Below are 26,753 nucleotides of genomic sequence, written 5' to 3' on the forward strand. Positions count from 1 at the left end.
AGTAATGTTCACAAACAAAAGCCTAGGTATCCATACATTATAATGGACTCCTTACATGATGGTGTCCTACTGGAAACTGTGGATTAGGAGCAGGGTGTACTAACATCAGCAAGACTCCTCCACCCATCGTCTTTAGTCTGGTCAAGAAGACCCCCATGGGTCGTGGGGATAAGTGGGCTCCAGTGTCACTGTTGCTGTATACACCTGTATTTTGGTGATTCAAATAAAGACCGGGATTTTTTCACTATGTCCTTCTGGTGCCGGAGCTTCTTTCTATTTTGTGCAAGAAGACCCCCAGTTTGTAAAGTGAAACAATGGAAGTGTACGTATTATTTGGCAACAAAGTGGTTAATCAGCAGTAGATGCAGGGCTATGTCCTTGTTGGATATTTTTACGAGTTGGGCTCTGCCTGGTGTTTATAATACATAAAAGCATTTTAATAACTCCGTTTTCTGTGTCGGGAAACGCCTTACATTAGGTAATGCGAGCATAAATAAAATATAGAGCTGTGAAATGCGACGCCACAAACCACCGGTTCGTATATTTAGCAGGATCTCCACCGAACTGATAAATATTTAGACTGGAGCAAAATAGCTGTTTTTTTGGTATTACATTTGCCTGCCATATGTGATTGATTTGGTGGCTTACTTGACAGTCGTGTATAAACATTTGCTGCAGAAGAATGTTATTCATGGGCGCAGGAGAAAATATATCACTATTTATACAGGCATGCACACACACACTGGTATATAGGTCCATACACACTAAACACCAGGGTAAGGCTATACTGGGATTCAGCAAAGGGGACTTTAGACTAAAGCTTGGCCAAAATGGACAAACAGGGTATGTTGGATGATTGACATCAAGGCATCAGACCTCCTATGGTGCCTCTGCAGAACATTTACCCTGGGGGTTCCAGTAGCTTACCGAGAATATCATCTATGATCTGTGGTCATCCCCAGACAGCATAGTAACACCAGTGATAAATCCTAGTATAGAATGGCCTGCACCACTCTCAACTTTAGTTGAGGTTGTCTTCGTTTGGTCCGGCTAAGGCTGGACTGCATTTTATTGTGAGGACCTGGGCTCAATTTTGGGATGAAGAATTTATGTAGTTGTACATTACCCTATGCCTAGTGCATATGTGGGCAGTAGACCTCTGGTGGGTCATTCCACCACTGGAAACCTGTAATCATGAGTTGGTGACATCTATGTCCACACAAGTTTAGGGTTCCATAGCTTGCTTCAAAAATACTTGTGTGTTCCCCTAATGGGGTCTAGTCACAATAGGGTCCAGAAGGTCCGGCAGAAGACAAACTCATGCGGAGTGGGCAGTGGAGCAGATCAGTTAGTTTTAAGCTTTATCATTTTTGTCACTTTATGACCAGACTGTGAGCAAAAATGAAACAAAAGTTGGGCGAGGATCTACTCGATAAAGAGGGTGGGTGGGCATAAGGTCCACTCTTCATTTCATCTGATGGGCCCATGGTTACCCAGTCTAATATTCTCAAGGGCAGGGCTGTAGAGGAGCATGGTCTTCTTGAATACACTCCTAGCAGGATGATTTGGCAAGGTGAGCTCCATACGGACAGATTAATTCCACTGGTAATCAATTCTGCAGAGAGTACTGCCATAGTCCCACCATAGTGGTCCTCAAGGACATAGGGCAGTAGGATGAAGAAGGATATGTGCTCAGCTCTATTTATACCCTCTCAGAGAACCCCTTTAATTGTCTTCTGACTGTCGAAATGAACCACTGAGTTCTGCCACGGCTGCCTCATTAGATAAATTCGACATGATGATACGGCAGCTCGTGGGTACGTCTGCGGATTGGTCACAGATCTATAGGTCTGTGCCCCAGACCATCTGCTAGAGTACAGATACAAGAACCCAACGGAGTCGCCCTGCTGAGAGGTTATTTGTGATGTCTCTTCCAGGAGCGACAGGGAGCTGCCCGACTGTTCTACAGGTCACTGAAAATCTCCAGGAGCAAAACTGTTCCTGATCTGCTGAAGTCAAATATTTCATAAAGAGAAAATGGAGGAAATAATCCTGTAACGCTACAGGGTTCATACTTATCGTGTCATCTTATCTGATCTCACGTAGGACTATTGTACTGATCTGGAATCTGCTGCTCACTTTCTCAGACTGTTTGCAAAACCAAAATGTAAAGCTTGCATTTAAGCTACATTCATGTTTTAACTCTATTGTACATTTCCATGTAGACCTGGTTTCCCGAAAAAGTTGATTAATTTTGTAAATTCTTTACATTGCTTATCCTGTACTGATCCTGAGTTACATCCTGTATTATACCCCAGAGCTGCACTCGCTATTCTGCTGGTGCAGTCACTGTGTACATACATTACTTATCCTGTACTGATCCTGAGTTACATCCTGTATTATACCCCAGAGCTGCACTCGCTATTCTGCTGGTGTAGTCAATGTGTACATACATTACTTATCCTGTACTGATCCTGAGTCACATCCTGTATTATACTCCAGAGCTGCACTCACTATTCTGCTGGTGCAGTCACTGTGTACATACATTACTTATCTTGTACTGATCCTGAGTTGCATACTGTATTATACTCCAGAGCTGCACTCAATGTGTACATACATTACATTACTTATCCTGTACTGACCCTGAGTTACATCCTGTATTATACTCCAGAGCTGCACTCGCTATTCTGCTGGTGCAGTCACTGTGTACATACATTACTTATCCTGTACTGATCCTGAGTTACATCCTGTATTATACTCCAGAGCTGCACTCACTATTTTGTTACAGGATGTAACTCAGGATCAGTACAGGATAAGTAATGTAATGTATGTACACAGTGACTCCACCAGCAGAATAGTGAGTGCAGCTCTAGAGTACAATACAGGATGTTACTCAGCATCAGTACAGGATAAGTAATGTATGTACACAGTGACTCTACCAGCAGAATAGCGAGTGCAGCTCTGAGGTATAATACAGGATGTAACTCAGGATCAGTACAGGATAAGTAATGTAATGTATGTAGACAGTGACTCCACCAGCAGAATAGCGAGTGCAGCTCTGGAGTATAATACAGGATGTAACACAGGATCAGTACAGGATAAGTAATGTATGTACACAGTGACTCCACCAGCAGAATAGTGAGTGTAGCTCTGGGGTAGAATACAGGATGTAACTCAGGATCAGTACAGGATAAGTAATGTATGTACACAGTGACTGCACCAGCAGAATAGTGAGTGCAGCTTTGGAGTATAATATATGATGTAACTCAGGATCAGTACAGGATAAGTAATGTAATGTATGTACACAGTGACTGCACCAGCAGAATAGTGAGTGCAGCTGTGGAGTATAATACAGAATGTTACTCAGGATCAGTACAGAATAAGTAATGTAACCAACAGAATAGTGAGTGCAGCTCTGGAGTATAGTACAGGATGTAACTCAGGATCAGTACAGGATAAGTAATGTATGCAACATTAAGTCCAAAAAAATTGAAATTATAGGTAGGTTCTACACTCAGCTTGAGATATTTATGTATGTGTGATGCCTGTCACTAGCCTCCTTTGCCATACATGAACCCCTGTGTGTGGCCCATGTACATACGAGTCCCGTTGACAGCTGCAAAATCATCTGCACTACAAGCCATATCCAATAACAGGACAATAAAACTTCTCCCATCGGTCTCTGGAAACGGTTACATGAAGGATTACGGTACTTTCACATTTGGAGCAGATTACAACTTCCCAGGTCTAGAAGCAATTACTAAGGAATTCTCCATGAAAAACCTATAGAATCTACAGAGAAATATTAAGTGCGTATCCAGATGTAGCAGAGCAGAATTCATCACTCGGCTGTGATTGTCAGGTATAACCACTGTATTACTGAAGGTTCTGTAACGGTCTAAGATACTTTGTGTTCCAGTCTCTTACTGCTGTCAATGTGGGGAAACATTCTGAACTGAAACCCTTCCTGATCCTGTCCTATTCACAGACGCACATGGTTCATCACAGTTCTCTCTTGTAACAAGACGTGCACCTGATTGTAAACTGGAATGTTTCCGTTCACTGACTGCAAGCAGAAATCTTGGAAATGGTGGGAACAGTAGGATCACATATTCTACAATTAATCATTTCAGCAACCTCCAAGGTTAATGGCAACACCCTAAGAAGTTAGTACACCTCTACCAGTAGGTAACCCCAAAGGATTCTCTCTCTCTCTCTCTCTCTCTCTCTCTCGGGATCAATATCACCCAGTCTTGGATCAGTGGGCTCGATACTCACATGTTGTCAGAGGTGGACCCTCAATTATTACTCTCTGAGGGGGAGGACATAGGAACCTCAGTACGACATTGTTACAGCCTCACATAGAATACACTCACAACTAAGGCTACTTTCACATCTGCGTTTTCAATTCCGCTATTGAGATCCATCATAGGATCTCAATAGCGGAAGAGAACACTTCAGTTTTGTCCCTATTCATTGTCAATGGGGACGAAACTGAACTGAACGAAACGGAGTGCACCAAAATGCATTCCGTTCCGTTTGGTTGCGTCCCCATCACGGACATAAAAACGCTTTCCGCGATATGGTGGAGAGCAAGACACAATAGAAAACGGATCGGTCCCCCATTGACTTTCAATGGGGTTCATGACGGATCCGTCATGGCTATAGAAGACATAATACAACCGGATCCGTTCATGACGGATGCATGCAGTTGTATTTTTGTAACGGAAGCATTTTTGCAGATCCATGACGGATCCGCAAAAAACAACAACGCTAATGTTAAAGTAGCCTAAAGTGCCCAGTACTTAGAGGCTATGTACACCTTTGGTGGCAATTTTTAAAAATGATGAGCTGTTTTCCCTGCACAGCTTTCAGTTTATCTACTAGCAGGATATGAATTTTCTCTCTCTTCCATCAGGTGGGGAGCTGAGGGGCTCCTTATCTCTGACCTTCTAAACAATGATCAAAGCACAATCCTTATCTTACTGATACAAATGTGGCTTAAATGAGTGTTTATGACCTCTTAGTAATTTAGAGATAAGGGTTATTAGATGACTGGCACAAAGTGAAAGTAGGATTCACACAGCTTGAAAAACAGTCAATTCTTTGTGACAGAACGGCTCAATATTTTTAATTAAGACCAACTGTAAAAAAGATTTTTAGCCCAAAATGAGTAAAATGCAATCATAAAAAAAATGTGTTCCTGAAGGTGTACATCGCCTTTAAAGGTGAAATCCAGTCCGATTTCAGAATGACAGGACTTTATAGAGCTCAGAGCCCTTTGACACGGCACAGAGACGCAAACTCTCATCGATATGAGTGGTCCTGTAACAGAAACCTCCCAGCAGTGCCAAAGGGGCTTGAATTCTATACAGAGCCCTGCCAGACTGAAAAATCCAGGGGTGGTCTGAGATCACTCCTGCAGATCTATCACTTATCAAAAAGATATATTCACTGAAGCTCCCCTTTAAAGGGAACCCAAGCTAAATATTCATAGGACGAGGGTCCTTCATTTAAAGTTAGTGGTCAGAAAAGGAGCGCTGACGATCATACAGCAGAGTGATTTGCAGATCGTTACAGATCTAACAATGTGATTCCCAATGGCACATTCGGCTCTGCTACATCTATGTACCTATACTATCATCCACCGACAAGCAAGACTCCCTGCGTGCCGCTGACGGGGCGTGATGCGTTCCTTACCACGTGTCAGCCTTTCCAGCTCGGCCCTTGCTTTGCAGATAGAGGTTAAGCATCTTGGTCACTTGAAATCACCAGAGACCGGGATGAAGTCTACGACTTGTCAGGCTGATTGCGATGTTTTCTATCTTGTCTATGTCACAAAATGGCTCTAAATCCCTTCAGCGAGGTTTTATTTTTAGAGCAGTAAGGGGAAAAAAATAAATAAAAAAAACTATGCATAATTTGGATCGCTTTCCTGACACTTACGAGAGGAGCGCTAAAAATGACTTTATTTAACATAAAAATATCCAATTAAGGCTTTATTCAGGAAAAGGCTCCACGAAAAGAAAACAAAGTCTTATTAAAGATGGAGACGTTCTGTTTACTTTAAGTCTTTGTTAATTACAAGTATCGGCGGACTTTATTGTCTGTGCGTTAAAGCAAAATCTTAAAGCGACAGTTCTTAATAGTCTGTGAAAAGTTGATTATCTCAAATTAACAAGGTTGAGAAGCCGCTCTCCGTCACTTTACGAGCCTCTACCCCTCCTTGCAGAGCTAACAAGACGTTCGGCCGAGGAGTTGACGAGAGGGAACTTTTTAAGGGGACGCTGGCTGCAGAGTCACTTCTTCTACTCACATTTTTTAATTTCTGGACAAGCAAAAAAAAAAATGTACTCATTGTCGAAAAGCAAAAAGAGCAGAGATGGGTGTGAAGACTTATGCATCTTCTATATGTGGCCAGTAGAGGCGCCACACTGGGGGTAAATGGTAAAATCCGTGGCATGTTCCATTATATAATGCATTAGGCAGTTTAGGCCGGGTTCACATCACCGTTTTATTTTCTGTTCTTCTGATCCGTCAGAAGAACGGAAAAAAAAAAAACGGATTCTGTGCATCCGCTATGCACATTTTGCATCCGCTTTAGCTATTTCCATCTGAGGTCCGTTTTTTTTTTAGATGGATAGAAAGTACTGACGTCTAAAAAAAAAAGTTAATCAAACGGAAATAGTTTTTTAAAGTTTTTCTGACAGATCATAACAATGGAAAATGAAACGATGATGTGAATCCGGCCTTCTTGGGACTGTACAGCAAAATGATATTGATGACTTAGGCCTCATGCACACGACCGTTTTTCGGGTCCGCATCCGAGCGGCAGTTTTTGCGGCTCAGGTGCGGACCCATTCACTTCAATGGGGCTGCAAAAGATGCGGACAGCACTCAGTGTGCCGTCCGCATCCTTTGCTCCGTTCCGTGGCCCCGCAAAAAAAATATAGCATGTCCTATTCTTGTCCGTTTAGCGGACAAGAATAGGCATTTCTACAATGGGCTGCCTGTTCCGTTCCACAAATTGCGCAAGGCACACGTGCGGCTTCCGTTTTTTGCGTATCCGGACCGCAAAAAACTGCACGGTCGTGTGCATGAGGCCTTATCCTCAGAATAGGTCATCAATATCAAATCGGCGGGGGTCCGACTCCCGACACCCCAAGCCGACAAGCTGTTTGAAGCAGCAGCGGCGCTCACGCCAGCTGAAAGCTGTAGTTGTAATTACACTGCGCCGCCGCTATAAACGCGATAACGCGCAGGTAATTTTAAAGCGGAAGCAGCACTTACACGAGACTCGCTACCACTTCAAACAGTTGATCGTGGGGGTGTCGGGTGTCAGACCCCGGCCAATCTGATATTGATGACCTAACCTGAAGATAGGTCATCAATATTGTGGCCCTGCCCAACCCCTTTAAGACAAGCGTAGGAGTGCATTACAGACACAAGTCCTGACCTGAACTGACAGCATCGGATCCTCATCAGGCTACATGCACACGACCGTTGTGTGTTTTGTGGTCCGCAAATTGCGGATCCGCAAAACACAGATGGCCTCCGTGTTCGTTCCGCCATTTGCGGAATGGCACGGACAGCCATTGATATAACTGCCTATTCTTGTCCGCAAAACCTACAAGAATAGGACAGGTTATATATTTTTTGTGAACCATGGAACGGAGCAACGGATGCGGACAGCATCTTTTGCGGCCCCATTGAAGCGAATGGATCTGCATCCAAGCCGCAAAAACTGCGGCTCGGATGCGGCCCAAAACCCTGTTTATGTGCATGAGGCTTTGAGTTTGGGTCAGTAGACCGGCAGTGGGGTTGGGACAAATGCTGGGACTGTGCTCATGTCAAACCAGCCTTAGGGGGGAGAAGGACACCACCGCAATGTAGTGCCATATGGCAGCACGCACTTTCTCACTGTACCAATACCATGTGCATTCTCCATGAAATAGCAAATTCTAGACCATTTTTAAAGTACTCTGTATTGTATCATTCCTCTGTTATTCCTGCTAGAAATACTTAGATAAATTGACACCTTTATAAAAGAGCAGTGACCCTACACAGTCTCACAGTGTCAACAGTGACTGGACAGGGTCAAACTCTGCAGAGACCCCCCCCTCCCCCCCAACTGGTAACAGTCAGTCATTAATTTATTCATAATTTTCTAAGAGGAATAACAGAGGAACAGCACAAGGCAGAGTTTAAAAAAAAAGATGCTTTAGAATTGTTATATTGTGGGGAAAACTGAGATGTCAGGAATACGATGTGACTATGTTACCAGGGCAGACCTGCCATTCAGGAGTCTGGAAAAGCTGGTCTTCCGCCACTACAATGGCTGCCATATTGATTTTCAACCGGCATTACCAGGAACATTTATTGAGATGTGATATTTAGAGGGAGATGCAGTAGAATTATTTTAATAGACCTTTCAAAGAATGCTATTTTTTTCCTAAAAAAAATCTTGAAAATGTTGCTAAATTTTTATATTTCCTGATATAATTATCACCTGTATTTTCTGCCCATTCTCCCCTCTACCAGCCTCTGACGAATTCAGTTACTTCCGAGACACTCACAAGGTCTCATCACTCCCAGCAGGGACTTGCACAGGACAAGGACTGACCGCCCTCTTGGCTCCTCCAGTGCTGATTATGAAGCACGTTGTGCAGAAACCTTAAAGGGTTGTGAACATTTTTGCAACCAAATGTGATGCTCTAATTTGTCAACACTTTGCAAAGCAACTTCAAAAGTGGGAATGTCGGTCAACTTCCTAGAAGAAATCCTTGGTGCAGAAGTCTTGGTGGCATTTGGAGACTTTGATAGACTTGGGGCGTCTAAGTAGGGTGCTTGCTTCCAAAATCTCCAATGGTCACCTGAGAGGGATTGCAGCAAGTGTTTTATTTCCCTGCAGCGTCACCAGAGGCGAAATGATGCATTACACAGTTGAAATCAATGAACTGTCCGTGTAATACATGGGTCCTCCGGAGTGAAAGGCGCTCTTTATAGTGGCAGTCTGCTCCGTATGAGAGAGGAGAGTCCTGAACAAGGACCACTTATAATTAACACTGTTCTGTAATGGATGGATTTGATTTTTCTAAGCCAGTCTACCTCTTTGCAGAGATCCTAATTTCTAACCCAAAACTTTGGAAATTTTGGAAAAGTAGATCCTAAACTAGTAACAAGTGTAGTCAGAAAGAAAGACAATGTGTTAAATTGACTGAATCGGCCCATTCTCCTGACAGTGCTGGATACAGTATACTGCAACATTGTTTCAAGAAAGTGAAAATATTGATACAGTCTAACATGAAGGGTAAACAATAGGATGTACGCCCTAGGATCCTGTTAGATCACTATGTGAGCCTCTTGGGGGTCAGATGTAGCTAGGGGCATCACCATGGATAAAAACCAATGTCTACAACTTCCAAGAAACTGAATGAAACAAACAATCGAGACTCTTCTAATAAGGCTACATGCACATGACCGTATGTGTTTTGCGGTCCGCAAATTGTGGACCTGCCCCAAAAAATCGGATGACATTCGTATGGCATCCGTTTTTTTTTTTTTTGTGGATCCATTGTAACAATGCCTAAAATGGACAAGAATAGGACATGTTCTGACGGTGTGCTGTCTGCATTTTTTGCGGACCCACAAAAGAAAAACAGAACGGACAAGGAAACAAACAACATTCGTGTACATGTAGCCTAAGCCTAAAACTCTGCCTCTAAGTCTTCAGCCACAGCCACCAGTGACCACCATGACCATAGAAAACATCCAGACTACTTAAAGGATGCCTGTCAGCAGGATTAGCCTTATTAAATCAGGTATACTGGCTGGTAGCATCAATCCTGCTGATTAAAATGATACCTGTCTTGTGAAGATCGGTTGTGGCGTTCCTTAGACAAAAATACTTTTATTCTATATACATAGGAGGGCTTTAGTGCACTGATGGGTGGAGCCTGGTCTCACCTCAGCTTTCCAGTGCTGGCCACGCCCCTCAGTGCACAGATGACAGCATTTGCATAAAGAATAAAAGTACTGTTTTCTTGAGAACGCTGCAACCGATTTTCACAAGACAGGTATGTTTTTAATCAGCAGGATTAACCCTACCAGACAGTATGCCACGTTTAAAGGGGTTGATCCTGCTGACAGGTGCCCTTTAACAGTTTTGCTACCAGATATTGGAACAGACCACTGTCTTCTCAGGTTTAGGAGACGCCTGTAAGACACCCAACATATCAACCCAAGGGCCATACCTATATAGGCATTCTGTTTGGGTCTTGTGGATAAGGAATAATAATCTGGAATCTGATAATCTGGTTGATGATCTCTCCCAGAAGGAAGCCTTTTCCTCCATTCCGATTAGGTGTCACGTGCCCCCATGGTTTGGCACCTCGCAGTTCCATCTTTCTATGAGGTGAGTCACAGATTAATCCTTGTCCCATGGAAAGGAATTGAAATATTTGAAAAAGTTTCAATTAAAAGTTTTATTTTAAAAAAAATAAAAAAATATTTATAACTTTGTATTGATGTGCAAGAGTGTGTGTACCCAGATAAAGCAGAGCTGAACTGTTAATGCATTGTGGTAATTCAAAGCTACAATAGCTGTGCCAGATGACAAACTCAGCCCGACCACTCCATCATCATCATCTTACCCCGTCAGGTCTAGTCAATAGGTGGAGGTAATCACAGACAATCGCCGCTCCATAAACGTTACTCAGCGCGTTAAATGTCACACAATTCCGTAGACAGACTCGGGAAGCTTTTTTGCATCTCTCAGCCCACAAACAGCACCAGCCAATGGGCGCAGCCATTATAAAAGCGCCTGCCACTAAAATATTATAATTTCTGCATCGGAATCACAAATGTTACTGTATGCAATAGTGTGATTGTCATGGAAACCTTTGATAGGTGAGATATGGATTGCACTAGAGTGGAATAACAATTTCCCCACGTTGCGCGCTCACTCCAACTCCATGTATCTCCATTTAAAGGGCCAGCCCCAGGATTTAAGCAGTCCGATAGCTCACACCCCGGAACATTCCTGGTGGATCTTAATCCTTAGACAGAAGCTAATTAAATAAATATAGAAATAAGCAGAGTCCCCTGAAGTGCCGATGTTGTGTCTCTGTGCTGAGCCCCTTCCTTATAATGCATGCATTTATTTCCTCTTTAATGCACCTGCTCAACAATTAGCCTAAAACACTCTGATTAATCTGCCGTTGCCCGGGCAAAGAATATGTTAGTAAGAAGAAATATTGACTGGCTCCATAATTAACTTTTCTATAAAGGAGAGTGTAGCAATATTCAGAGGGGGCGAGATGGGGAGAGGTCTACGCATGCATTTTCATTACTATGTATTGGGGAGGGGGGCTATTTTCAGAGGGTCATTAGTGGAGGGGGATTAGGTTATTTTACTAGGGCAAATATGGAAGAAGGGGGGGAGGATTTTATTATAGGTTTATTATTGGGGAAGGGTTATTGTTAGTGGTATGTAAGGAAGCCAATATTGGGAAGAGGGGGAGTATGATTTAATATTGGGGTGTAGGCTTTTTTCATAGGGTCAAAACTGAAAAATGGGAGAAGTAGGATTTTTTTTTGCATAGGGGTGTATGCTACTTTTATAGGATCAATATTGGACATGGGGAGGGGTACGATTTTTAGGATTTTACTACAGGATTATTATTGGGTGTAGATTATTATTAAATGGATGGGGTAAGATTTTTAGGCATTTAGTATAGGGTTGTCATTGGGGTGTTGACTATTTTGATAGGGTCAGTATTGAAGAGGGGGAGAGGTAAGATTGTTAGTGTTTTACTATAGGGTTATTATTGGGGTATAAGCTATTGCAGGGCTGGCCAACCTGCGGCTCTCCAGCTGTTGCAAAACTACAATTCCCACCATGCCATGCTGTAGGCTGATAGTTGTAGGCTGTCTGGGCATGCTGGGAGTTGTAGTTTTGCAACAGCTGGAGAGCCGCAGGTTGGCCAGCCCTGCAATAGCTTATACCCCAATAATAACCCTATAGTAAAAGCTATTGCAGGGCTGGCCAACCTGCGGCTCTCCAGCTGTTGCAAAACTACAACTCCCAGCATGCCCAGACAGCCTACAACTATCAGCCTACAGCATGGCATGGTGGGAATTGTAGTTTTACAACAGCTGGAGAGCCGCAGATTGGCCAGCCCTGAGCTATTGGGTCAATATTGGAAAGGGGGAGAGGTAAGATTGTTAGTGTTTTACTATAGGGTTATTATTGGGTGTAGATTATTATTAAATGGGTGGGTTGTCATTGGGGTGTTGACTATTTTGATAGGGTCAGTATTGAAGAGGGGGAGAGGTAAGATTGTTAGTGTTTTACTATAGGGTTATTGTTGGGGTTTAGGCTATTTTGATAGGATCAATATCAGAAAGTAGAAGGGATATGATTTTTAGAGTTTTTGTTTGGGGTTATTATTGGGGTTCTGGCTGTTTTATTGATTATTATGGAGGCGAATTGGGGAAGGATATAAATGTATTATTGGGCCATTATTGGGGGGTATGTACCATTGGGGGGGGGGGGGGGGGGTGATTTTAAGAGCGTAGGGGTCAATACTATTTTACTAAAGTCATAGGGAAGGGGGTGGTGAGTGTTAATACATTATTTTTCTATGGCCAACATAGGGGAGGGGGATATGCTATTTCGATGGAGATGATGATTTGGTTATAGGGGTATATATTGCCATTATCGGGGGTATACACGATCTTGAATTTGAATATTGGAAAGGAGGGGCATATGCAATGTTTAACTTGAGGAGGGGGAGTAAGGGTACTTTCACACTTGCGGCAGAGGATTCCGCCTGCCGTAGGGCAATCCGGACGCAAACGGGTGGCATTTTTATTTATTTTTTTGCATTTTTAAAGCTCTGCGCATGCGCAGACCGGAAAACCGGATCCGTTTTGCCGGAACACTTAATGCCGAATCCGGCACTAATACATTTCAAAAGGAAATTAATGCCGGATCCGACATTCGGGCAAGTGTTCCGGATTTTTGGCCGGAGAGAAAACTGCAGCATGCTGCTGTATTTTCTCCGGCCAAAAAACGTAAGAGGGACTGAACTGATGCATCCTGAACGGAATGCTCTCTATTCAGAATGCATTAGGATAAAAAACTGATCAGTTCTTTTCCGGTATTGAGCCCCTAGGACGGAACTCCATGCTGGAAAAGAAAACCGCTAGTGTGAAAGTGCCCTGAGTTTGGCCATTACTGGAGGGTATGATTTGGGCTTTTTTTTTTAGGGTGCACTCACACGCTGCAGATTTCCCCGCAGTTCCATTCACCTGAATGGGGCTTGCAGAAATCCATATGCTTACCGCTCCTTTCAAATGAATGGAACTGAATTTCTGGTAAATTCTGCAACAAAATCTGCAGCGTGTGAACGCGCCCTCAAAGGGAAATGATTGGGGCTGAGTAAATATTGGAATAGAATTATGGATCAAAAGGTGGAATTTACCATTGTGATAGGGTCATGGCAAGGAAAGGGCAGGCGCGCCGTGTTTTGGATTAATGGGAGCAGATGCCGTTACGATGGAGTATTTCATAGGGAAAAGGAACGTGCCACCCCTTACAGGGTGGTCGCACTTGAAAATGGAAAGTTGAGAAAGTTTCATGAGGACAAACTTTGCCGCAGGAGAGGACATGTCATTTAAAGGGGTTGGATTATGCCTTGTAATGAGTCGTACAAAACCTTCAACTTCTGCAATCTGTGCACAACGGACCAACTCGAACAATTCCCATATCTTAAAGGCTCCACGGATCTCGCCAAATAGTAGGGATATCTATTGTCACGGTCCAGGGTGCGCACAGTTTGTGCTTTAGTATGAATATATGAAAAACACAATCCGATTAGTAATGGAGCAAATTATAGCTTGCAGCAATCAACATTGATTTTGCATAGACCACATCATAAATGATGCACAGAACAGGAAATGTCTGTATGAAAGCTTCACCTAGACCCAGCAGAAGCCCAGGAGCAGGTAGGGCAGGATTACAGCCCTCCATGGGGGGCCCCACCGGAGCTCCACCGATCAAACAATACAAGTTCTTTCAACTGATTAACTCTGTGACCACCGAGAGGACTTGTCAGAAGAGACACTTGGCTTTTCAAAGGTCTTGAGGCCTTGGTACGTACAGATGTAGCAGAGCTGACTTCATGTGATTGCTTCATAGGTCTACAAGGTTCCACTCAGCTACTCCCTGATCATCAAGCGATTCAGACTGAGCAGATAAGGTTACATTACCATGGGGATCCATAGTTGAATGGAAATGCCTTGAGTCTAGATCTTAACTAACCGGTTCAGCTCTGCTACATCTGTATATCACTTAGATTTCTTAGCATTTAGGCTACTTTCACACTCGCGGATCCGTCATGGATCTGCACAGACGGATCCGTTCAGATAATACAACGTTCAGAACGGATCCGTTTGTATTATCTTTAACATGGCCAAGAGGGATCCGTCATGGACACCATTGAAAGTCAATGGAGGACGGATCCGTTTTCTATTGTGCCAGTGAAAACGAATCCGTCCCCATTGACTTCCATTGTGTGCCAGGACGGATCCGTCTTGGACACCATTGAAAGTCAATAAAGGACGGATCCGTTTTTTATCGCGTCATAGAAAACCGATCCATCCCCATTGACTTACATTGTGTGTCAGGACGGATCCGTTTGGCTCAGTTTCGTCAGACGGACACTAAAACGCTGCAAGCGGAATGGAGACGGAACGGAGGCAAACGGATCCTTTTCCATTCAGAATGCATTAGGGCCAAACGGATCCGTTTTGGAACCGCTTGCGAGAGCCCTGAACGGATCTCACAAACGGAAAGCCAAAAACGCCAGTGTGTAAGTAGAATAAAATACATGACAGTAGAAAATGATACTCCGTTAGGAAAACCATTTCTAGTTATGCAAAAACTATACAAAGTATCATTTCCTATAAACCTCCTGAAAGATTCACGGAGCGTTTACACCTAAACCGCATAAAATGTATCACAAAATATTTACAGCTAGAATTTTCCCAACATTCAGCAGAATTGAGAAATATTGTGCAAAAAAGGCCCAAGAAAAACGAAGAATGAAGTCGTTTCCGACCATTTTATAACCCGTCCATCCCATCAGGACGTGGAAGCACAAGGATAAGGAGTTTCAAAGAAAGTTGTGGGACCTGCACTTCTCCTGCTCTTCCCAGATGACACCGTACTCACGTTGCAGCCGCACGACTCCAATGTATTCCAAAAATAATAGTAAGATAGTACAAGGCAACCGGGGCCGGACGCAGCCTCCAGCAGGGAGTGGGGCTGTGGTAGCAGATCAGTGATCAGTACCATCCTCTGCCCTGGACGAGTGTCAATGGTGATGTCACCGCTGCGTATATGTCACTTATCTTAACCCATGAGAGACCATGGAGAGTGTCAGCCATCGGTTCCACTGGAAAAAGAAGGGGTTAAAGCTCTTAAAGTTACCATAGAACTTGTGTTAGGAATTAAAGGGAAAAGGATTAACAACTATAAATATGGACGACCCAAGTTCTACAGACCTGATAAGTCACCGAGAGACTGAAGGAGAAGCTAATGGCAGGAAAAGAGCAAATAAAACAAAACTGCCACCACAAGGGACGCGAGTTGTCAATGTCTTAAGGGATACCCGTCATTAAAAAATAAAAAATAAAATACAAATTTCCTTCAAAAACACTTGATGCATCTGTGAAGTAGCAAAAAGTTCCAAAGCTAAAAGACACAATCTGCGCCGAAACTCAAAAATCATCACTGAATTACTATAAAATAACTAAGAATGTGGCAAAGATGGAAAGATAGATAGATAGATAGAAGAGATAGATAGATAGATAGATAGATAGATAGATAGATAGATAATAGATAGATAATAGATAGATATGAGATAGATAGATAGATAGATAGATAGATAGATAATAGATAATAGATAGATAATAGATAGATGATAGATAGATAGATAATAGATAGATAATAGATAGATAGATGATAGATAGATAGATAGATAATAAATAGATAGATAGAGATAGACAGATAGATAATAGATAGATAGATAGATAGATAGATAGATAGAGATAGACAGATAGATAATAGATAGATAGATAGATAGATAGATAGATAGATAGATAGATAGATAGATAGATAATAGATAGATATGAGATAGATAGATAGATAGATAGATAGATAGATAGATAGATAGATAGATAGATAGATAATAGATAGATAATAGATAGATGATAGATAGATAGATAATAGATAGATAATAGATAGATAGATGATAGATAGATAGATAGATAATAAATAGATAGATAGATAGATAGATAATAGATAGATAATAGATAGATAGATAGATAGATAGGAGATAGATAATAAATAGATAGATAGATAGATAGATAGATAGATATGAGATAGATATTACATAGATGATAGATAGATATGAGATAGATAGATAATAGATAGATAGATAAATAGATAGATAGATAGATAGATATGAGATAGATAGATAGATAATAGATAGATAATAGATAGATAGATAGATAATAGATAGATAGATAGATATGAGATAGATAGATAGATAGATAATAGATAGATAGATAAATAGATAAATAGATAGATAGATAGATAATAAATAGATAGATAGATAGATAGATAGATAGATAGATAGATAATAGATAGATAATAGATAGATAGATAGATAGATAGATAGATAGATAGATAATAGATAGATAATAAATAGATAGATAGATAGATAGATAGATAGATAGATAGATAGATAGATAATAGATAGATAATAGATAGATAGATAGATGTGTTTGATTGGATAAACCCAGAACAATAGATGTCTATTAATCTACAGCAAAGCTGTGACCGCAGACAATGACACATTGTAACAAAGATTCTCATGCATGTTCTGAAAAATCAAATAAAAATAATCTGCATATCTGATAAAATGTACACAACTCCAAGGTCAGATTTTGTCAGTGCCTTAAGTGGTGTCCCCTAGCCAAATACTTAAAAGGGAGAACAGACAAGCCTATTGGTGAAGTTCTGGGGGTCACTAATGGATCCGATTACAGGACAGCAGTCACTGGGGCTGGCCCAGGACATCATGGGTTTGGTAATGGTGATGTTGTTTCCAATGCAAAAAAATGTTTGAGGAAATGATGAGAGGTCAGAAGCCGGATAGGTGGCCGCAGCGCTCATATAGAAGGTAGAAAGTGTCCTTAGGAGACGGCGAGAAAATAAGATAACTCTCTATTCAATATAGATGTGTATTTGTCTATCCATCTCGCCCTGATCTTGTATATAGCCATCTCTCTAATATCTATCTCATATGTACTGCATCTAGTTTTCTATCTCATATCTGTCTGTCTATCATCTGTCTATTATATATCTCTCTTTCTCATATCACTCTAGCTATCTATATGTGCTATATCTATCTATCTATCTATCTCATATCTATCTATCTATCTCCTATCTATCTATCTCATATCTATCTATCTATCTATCTATCTCCTATCTATCTATCTATCTATCTCATATCTATCTATCTATCTATCTCCTATCTATCTATCTATCTATCTATCTATCTATCTATCTATCTATCTATCTATCTAATATCTATCTATCTATCTCATATCTATCTATCTATCTATCTATCTATCTATCTATCTATCTATCCCTCTACTATCCATCATACACAGTCACATACAGATGTAAGCACATACTAATAGACAGTCAATAGTCAAATTAAAATGAAACATAACCGTGATTGTAATTATCACATATACATGTGTGTATATATGTGTATATTTCTATATATACAGTGTATTTTTATACTTGTTTGTGTAACGTAGTACACAGTATATATATATTTATGCGTGTATATATTGAGGTATGTATGTACATAATTATGTGCACATATAAAATATGACTAAACATGTACGTGGTGTGTATATGTATGTGTGCATTGAACGTGTGTATATTCAGTATATTATATAATGTGAGCAATGAAATATATAAAAAAAAATAAAAATAAAATAAAAAAAATCACAAAATAGCTACTGGTAATTCCAAACCGTTACAATGACGACATAAAGCATATCTATGAGTCATATCCGCCCAGTGTGTATCATATACAGGTATACATCGCCTCCTCCTGTGACAGGTGAGAAGCACGAAAACTGCCCAAACCGCAGGAGAATACGACGTCACCCAGCCTTCATGATGAAATCTGAGGTGTGACATCTCCCAGGCCTGTCCTCCCTGCAATAACTACAGATCTCGCACGCTTCCTGCCCTGCAGTTCCTGTGGCTCGTGCGCCCCTGTGCTGGACTCGCTCTGCTTATTCTTGGGGTTTGGGGGCACAAGAAGATTGGGAAGAAAAGTTACAGCTGAACTAAATCCCTGCGAAGGCAGGAAACTTCCTATCCTCCAGGCTGACAGGGAAAGTTGCTGTGGCGGCTGCTCTCACTGGGGGGCTCGCAGTGCAAGGGGTCAGGGGGGCTGCACTGCTAACCGCTGCCCCTGTTGGCTTTACAAGTACACTGCAAAAAAAAAGCGGGAAAACCTAAAATATCCGACACAGACACCACACGTACCCCTCCCATCTCATCTTGACTATAAGACCCCACTACATGTCTACACGCCCTCCCCGCCACCAGACAGAGCTGTCAACTTTAACCCCTGGTGTAACAATCACAAAAAAGACCCCACAAAGACCTCACAACGCCCCAGACGGCTCGAGTTCCCAAGACACAAGGTTTGAGAGGTTAAAGCCAGTCTTAAAGGTCCAGTCACTGGGGTTCGATTGGCAAGGGTTAAAGCCGAGGCTACGGCAGACGCTTTGGCAAACGGTGAATGGAAGGGTTAAAAAGGGGGGGGGGGGGGGAGGAGGAGAGTGAAAGGACAAAATATTCACAGAGAGGATTATAATTTCCAATTACGGCAGTCTAAAATATGGCCTCCCATCCGTCAGTGATGAGGGTGACAATATGCATCCATTCCACATAACCGGCTCCCTGTAAAATCTATACAAGCTGCCAGGGTAAGGGGGGGGGGGGACCGTGCCTGGGAGGGAAATAGAGGGCTGGTCCAGGGCAGAAGGGGTTAATCTATATTTACGATAAGCTATTTAGAAAACAAGTACAAGGATATGGACCTATTTGTGTGGACATTGTGTACAAAACAAGGCAGCATCTATTTGTAAATATACAGACGTAGCAGAGCTCAACATGTTCAGGCGGTGCCCTCATACTAGCAAGAATAATAGAGTAGCTTTACCTGCAGTCCTATGCAAAAAAAAACAGAGATTCCTAATGGCAAAATCATCTCTGCTGCATTTGACAAATTCATCTCTGCTGTGCTGCAACTGCATCACCTCATGTCCGGCTCTGTCTAAAAGAAATTCTTTTTCACTTGGAAGCTTCTAAAGACCCAGGGAAAGTGGAGCTGTCCCCAACACAACTTCATTCCCACGTGGAGGAGAATTAATGGGATGAAAGGTTACCCAGTCCCTCTGCGAGCAGATCGTCAGCTCAGCTATGGAGGGGGGGGGAGGTAATCCTGGTTCTTGCAGGTTACATGGGATTTTTATTTTGTTATCTACTGTACTAAATATACATTTCCTGCCTGGCAAAACAATACAAGGGTGAGAACATGGCAGAGTCTCCTCCCTGGCAGGTCCCTCTAATGAGTCTAACAGCAGCGGATACCAAGCAGGTTCTAGTCCCTGGTTGACACACAGCTCATCCTGCAAGTCCCACATCACTCAGCCGGATCCGATTCCTAATAATATACTATGTGCATCTACAGCACCGTAAGGGGCACCTTACATGGCCACATCCATGCAACACAGCACATGCCACATATGATGCGTGCGCTGCTACAACCCCCATTAACCTGTCTGTCCAAAATCATATCTATATCCTCCCCCCCCACAAAAAAAAAAAAGTCTACAATAGTTAGAATCTCCCTGTTACAATGTATCGATAAGAATTGTGATGGACAGGTTGGGCTCCCAAGGGGTTCAGCAGCAGCAGAGAATACAATTCTGCATGTATGCACTAGATGCCACCCATCTACAGGAGCCCGCATCCAGCCATGGCACTCTCTGGCAGGTGCTCCTCCAGCCCTGGCCACCTCTGGGGACCCCAGAGCTTCAGCCTGACATTTCCAGCCTCCCCTGAATGTCACTTGCCTTGTGCAAAGGTGGGGGGAAGAGGTCGATGAGAACACAAAATGGCAGGTCTCTAAGGCACCACAAGTTTGGCACATGCCACCTGCAGCACAGCAGAGGGCACCTGGGCACACAGGGGGCATCCCCGGCCACTTCTCCAAAACTTTCTCTGCACCAGACATGAAACCTCACAACTTTTTTTTCCCCCCCAACAAGTTCAGGAGAAGACCCCCCCCCCCCCCCCGGCCCCCCTCCAAGAGCCGCAGAGAGGAAGCAACTTGTTACAATGTATCAGCTCCTGCGACTTTTCCCCAGGCTGAAGCGCCATTCCCCAGCTTTTCATGCCAACATCACAGCTACTGAATTATCCCATATCCAGTGGGTTAATCATGGCACCAGGCCCCTGCAGAACACAAGAAGGCAAGGCAAAAAAATACACAAATGATACTTCTACAGAGGAAGAGGAGTGTCAGAGAACTGGACGGCCAGCCACAGCGCAGGGGAACCCCAGGGCCCCCCCACCATCTGCCTCTCTTACCTTGCATGGGTTCAGCACAGATCCCCGGACAAAGTGCTTGATGCTTGCAAAATGCTGGAGCTCAGTGAATAATGAGACATGTCCATATGATTGACTTGTTCATGTTATGTTTCTGGAGGAGGAAGAGGAGAGAAGGGGGAGAAGGAGGAGGAAGGAGGAGGAGGAGGGGGTGGGGGGGCTCCTGGGGGGGTGGTAGCTGCCAGGGGGTCCCACTTGTCTTAAGTGTCCCCAGCAGCTCCTGGGCAGAGGGTGCTCATGTGTGTGCGTCCTCCTGGCAGAATGAGCCGGGTTCATTGATATAGATCATAAGACATTCCCTTCCCTCTGACTCCCCCTATCTGGTAGGTGAAATGCATTGTACCATTAACAAACCCCTCTCCATTGTCGTCTTGGCATAATTCACAGCAACTAGATAGCTCTTGCGGCATTTAAGCTTGGATGAGCCCCTCCATGCAAGGAGGAGAACAAGGAGAGGAAGCCTTGGCACTGCCAGGGGCTGCTGCATCCATCCCTGCCCTCCCTGCCAGTCACAATGCACTGACCTTGATGCTGACTTCTTAAACACATCTGGGTGTCTGATTGCCAGTCTGCACAGGGGGTGCCTGCTAGTGGTGGGGGGCACACATACAGAATGCACACTGTGGAGCAGAGCTGCCCCCTTACCTGCTCCTGGAAACTATTTGGGAAACTCCTGGCTCTGTCCCCTTGAGGGTTAAGCAGATATAGGAGAGGAGGGGGGGACCAGTCGCAGCTCCCTGCATCCAAGACAAGTCATCAGCGATGAAATGATGCTCATCCGCACTGTAACCTTGTGGCAGATTTAATGTAAATAAGAGCTCGGTGGTGCCAATGGCAGGCACACACCGCCTTAACCCCTGCACTGCCGGAGGGAGAAGGACGGGGAGGGGGGGGGGGGGGGGGCACGGAGTGGCATGGTGGAAATGCGATAAGAGAAGAAGAGGGTTTTTTTGGGGGGGAGGTGGGGGATGTTGTTTAATACACTGCAGGCACCAAGGGGTTAAGCCCCTGCCATGCCATCTTGCATTCCTCTCCATTAAATCTGACTATATTTACATGAACTATTTAGGAGAACCCTGAAAACAATACCCACTGCCAACCCATTATGAAAATATGATTTTAATTAATCACGTAGTAGGCATGGAAATTAGCATACAGTAATTAAACTTACAGGCGAAGAAGGAGAAAAATCATCATCCTCATCATCATCATCATCACGGTGACTTAAAAGGACCAAGATCCTTGCAGGGAGTTTTATTAGAGAAAAAGCAAGGAGAAGTTCATTTCCTCTTGGCTTTGGTGTTTTTTTCGTGCGATTTGGAGACTTTTAGGTTGGCATCGGGTTAAGGGTTCTCTTAGCAAATCAATGCCTGCCATGCAAGGTGGGGATGTGACTGATGGAATATTATATTGCTATACAAAGCAGAGGGGAAGGGGGGGGGGGGGGCGGGAAGGAGGGGAAAAATGCAATTATGGATTGTGTCCCATAGTTTACAAAAGCAGGGTCCTCAATGGAGCCTTTGTTGTGGGATTATATAATGAATGTGCGGTAATTATGGGAAAAAGATGCAGAAATATTACAAAAAGTATCAAGATTACAGTGGAGGGAGGGAGCTGCTCCTCGGGGCAGGGAGGGGGATCTCATGTCACCTTACCAAAGGGTTAATAGACGCTAAAATTCTGGTATCCGAGGGGGTGACAATAAGAAAAAGGAAGGGGGGGGGGTGAAGTCTGTGATGTGCATGATTAACAAGAGATGGAGACGGATTGATTATTCAAAATGCCAAGCCACAGGGACTCTTAAAACATTGATTCAGGTAAGACTAGTTTCATCTTGACTGAAATGAGTTCCCTAAAGATGCTCGGGATACATTTTAAATCTGTTTACTACATCAATGAATAAAATCAGGATACAAAAAGGAACAAAAAAATAAATTAAAAATATTGCCCGTAATGCCAAGCACAAGAAAGTTTCATTTAAAGGGACACCAAAGAATCACGGTTCAGAAGCTGCTCGTCCTCTTCCCATCCATAGGACAGAAGGCATGGAATTGGGAAGGATTCCTATGATACACCGCCACCAGCGGCTGATAACAGAGAGCAATAGCTGGTAGTGTCCCTTTAAGGGAAAGATCTGAATCAAGCCTGTGCGTGAGCGGCGTTACCGCCTGCATCGCGTTGTCAGGTGGTCGTATGAGATTCAGCGAAAAAATATTATATTTCTGCTATAATGAGACCTTTAATGAGATCTATTTGGCAATTTTTCATAGATTTCTTTGATAAAAAATTACTATACTCAAAAGGCAAAGGAAGCCAACATTTTGAAACACCGAGGGACCGGGTGGACACGCCCTCCTGCAACTTTGTTTTTTTTGCTAAAAATGAGGAGCGACTGAAATTTGATACAAAAGGGTCATAATATTTAATACAGAATATATTAAAAACGCGCCCACTTCTGGACAATTTGTTATAGGCTTGCACATGGCGCCTCTTTATTTCTTTTTAGTGATAGAATTAAAAATAAAAAAAAATAAAAAAAGTTTTATTACCTCCATCAGCGGCTCAGAAGTGCTGTTTTATTTCCGTATCGCGCTGCTGACCAGACCCTCACAGCACGAAGTGTACAAGCAGCTGAAGTGGCTGATAACGGACTGTGGAACAAATCGGGAGAAGGTAAAGTCCGGGTTTAACGTCTCTTTTTTCATTCAAATGCATAAAAAAATAATACAAAATGTTATTAGAAGATTTTTTTAAAATTGTTGCGTTCTTATTGCGGAAGTCAGCAGTAAGGGTAGGTTCACACAGAGTTTTTGAGGCCGATTTTCCTGCAGGGTTATTTCGCCAAAGACAGAAGACGTGGATCCAGCAGGAAAGAGAAGTAGAAGTCCTTCCTTTATACTTCCAGTTCCTTTCAGATCTACTTCTGGCTTTGGCTGCAGAAAATTCTGCCTCAAAACCTCTGTGTGAACCTACCCTAAGCTCTCCTGATGCTGAAGTGGCTGATAACGGAGAGCTATTGATTGCCCCCAACTTCCCCGGAGAGGCGGTAGACTCTGAAGCACCCTAAACATTAAAAAAAAACTATTATCTAAAAAATAATTAAAAAAAATTGGAAGGTAAAAGCAAAATCAAAAATAACAAACAAAAAAAAGTACATTTCTTTGAGTAAACAGCAGGGGGCATTGTAGAGAGGGGGCAGATTAGAAGAAAAACTTCTGAAGAGTTTTTGCACTCGCGAGCGTCTCAGCTTCTTGATATATAAATCACATCTTTCTCATACAGGATGTAAAAAAAAAAAAAAAAAGTTTTCGCATTGATTCCACATTCTCCGGTTTGATGTGGATGAAATTCCCATCGAAGCAAATGACAAAATGCAATGTTTTATTCCTGGGAAATTAGCATAGCGATCCCATCAATAATATCACTATCTCTATGGGAATGGTCCGGGGACGGTGGGGTGTTCACTCTCTTCCGATTCTTCCCCAATCCACCGATTATACTCCGTCTCCTTTGAGCTGGGCTTTTTTGTAAGTCAAAGCAATTCTTTAAATGTGACATAGCTGACAAAAGGGAGCGAGGGGCGAGGAAGCTGGTCAACAAAGCTGACATACAGTTTTTATGAAAGAGGGGGGGGGGGGGCAAGGTTAGAGTTTAACCCCACTGACGACCATACAAATACCCCTCATATTATGTTTGTACTGTTGGGTAAAAAGAAAAAAAAAAGCTACAGTGAAATTCCTTTAATCCGGCATCGGATGATCTGGAAAGTCTGTTAAACCGGCACAGGACTACAACAGAATGTGACATTCCGTAAAACCAGAAGCCTCAAAATCATCTGATTAAAAAAACATATATGTTTCTTATGTTCATGTCTGCCCTTTCTACATTTTTCTATTAGGCATCTTAAACTCCAGAATGTTTTCTAATCTGGCATTTGATAATCCGGAAACCCAGGGAAAAGCCCAATTAAAAGAAGTCTTCTTATAGACAGTCGAGTCCCATTATTATGACCACAGCTAATATCCAGAGTAACCACCGTGTGCAGCGCGGACAGAGCCTAGATGGGCAGAGCGGACAGAGGCTAGATGGGCAGTGGGGACAGAGGCTAGACGGGCAGCGCGGACAGAGGCTAGACGGGCAGTGCGGACAGATGCTAGAGGGGCAGCGCGGACAGAGGCTTGACGGGCAGCGCGGACAGAGGCTAGACGGGCAGCGCGGACAGAGGCTAGACGGACAGCGCGGACAGAGGCTAGACGGGCAGCGCGGACAGAGGCTAGACGGGCAGCGCGGACAGAGGCTAGATGGGCAGCGTGGACAGAGGCTAGATGGGCAGCGGGACAGAGGCTAGATGGGCAGCGCGGACAGAGGCTAGATGGGCAGCGTGGACAGAGGCTAGATGGGCAGCGGGACAGAGGCTAGATGGGCAGCGGGACAGAGGCTAGATGGGCAGCGCGGACAGAGGCTAGATGGGCAGCGTGGACAGAGGCTAGATGGGCAGTGTGGACAGAGGCTAGACGGGCAGCGCGGATAGAGACTAGACGGGCAGCGCGGACACAGGCTAGACGGGCAGCGCGGATAGAGACTAGACGGGCAGCGCGGACACAGGCTAGAAGGTCCTGGTAGGTTCTTACAGGTATCTGGAGCCATGCTGACTGCAGTGCATCCCACAGCTGCTGGAGGGTGTATGAGGGGGATCCATAGAGGGAACGTGACCATTAAGGTGGTCCCACAGATGCTCAGTTGGGTTCAAGTCTGGGGAATCAGGAGCCAGGGTAGTACTTGCAAGTCTTGGTCATGCTCTTCCAACCAATGTCTGACATGTCGCCTTGTCTTGCTGGAAGATCCCATTCGCCCCGTGGAAGACAATCAGCATGTATGGGTGTACGTGATCTGCAAGGATGGATTCATACACAAATCAGCTGAGAGTGCCTTCCGCATGGATGAGTGACCCAGAGAATACCATGAAAACCTTCCCCAGACCATAACGCTGCCACCATCTGTTTTTCCAGCAATGGGGTTTGTTCTCTGACGTTTCTCGCCTGACACAGCAATGTCCATCCGTTCCATGTAGCAGAAAACGTCACTCATCAGAGAAGACAACCCTTTGCCCAACTCTATTACTGCAGTGACCGTCCGTCTTCTCTGGAGCCCCATACGCAGTAGAGGTCGCTGAACTGTTCTTTCAGATACACGAATGGTAGCCTCCGGGTTCATTTTGGTGGCGAGCTGCTCCCCTGTAGCCTGTCGGTCCGCCCTTGCATGGCTGTCGTTCACCTCTCACATCACGCTGCACAGTGTCAGAAATACCGCCTCGGCCCAAAAGCCAATATTCATACCTTTTTACAACTCTGATAAATCACCCCTTTTACCCATGACAGCAACGAGGAATATGTGTGCAGACAGCCTATCACACACCTTATATACCCACCGAGCCAGCTCACCACACCTTATATACCCACCGAGCCAGCTCACCACACCTTATATACCCACCGAGCCAGCTCACCACACCTTATATACCCACCGAGCCAGCTCACCACACCTTATATACCCACCGAGCCAGCTCACCACACCTTATATACCCACCGAGCCAGCTCACCACACCTTATATACCCACAGAGCCAGCTCACCACACCTTATATACCCACAGATCCAGCTCACCACACCTTATATACCAAGCGAGCCAGCTCACCACACCTTATATACCCACAGAGCCAGCTCACCACACCTTATATACCCACCGAGCCAGCTCACCACACCTTATATACCCACAGAGCCAGCTCACCACACCTTATATACCCAGCGAGCCACACCTTATATACCCAGCGAGCCAGCTCACCACACCTTATATACCCAGCGAGCCAGCTCACCACACCTTATATACCCAGCGAGCCAGCTCACCACACCTTATATACCCACCGAGCCAGCTCACCACACCTTATATACCCACCGAGCCAGCTCACCACACCTTATATACCCA

The 26,753-nt window shown here is 43.7% G+C and overlaps 1 protein-coding gene across 3 annotated transcripts in view; it reads right to left on the minus strand.

The window, feature by feature from the left end:
• The window catches only part of ZNF536 (zinc finger protein 536), a 569,889-nt gene extending 549,016 nt beyond the window's left edge, over positions 1-20,873 (minus strand). For all 3 annotated transcript variants that reach the window (XM_040410154.1, XM_040410153.1, XM_040410155.1), the window contains exon 1: positions 20,759-20,873. The gene's annotated coding sequence lies outside the window, so the exon portion shown is untranslated. The remainder of the gene's footprint in view (positions 1-20,758) is intronic.
• Positions 20,874-26,753: the final 5,880 nt, after the last annotated feature.

The sequence above is a fragment of the Bufo bufo genome, chromosome 10 (assembly GCF_905171765.1).
Source record: "Bufo bufo chromosome 10, aBufBuf1.1, whole genome shotgun sequence".
Classification (NCBI taxonomy): Eukaryota; Metazoa; Chordata; class Amphibia; order Anura; family Bufonidae; genus Bufo; species Bufo bufo.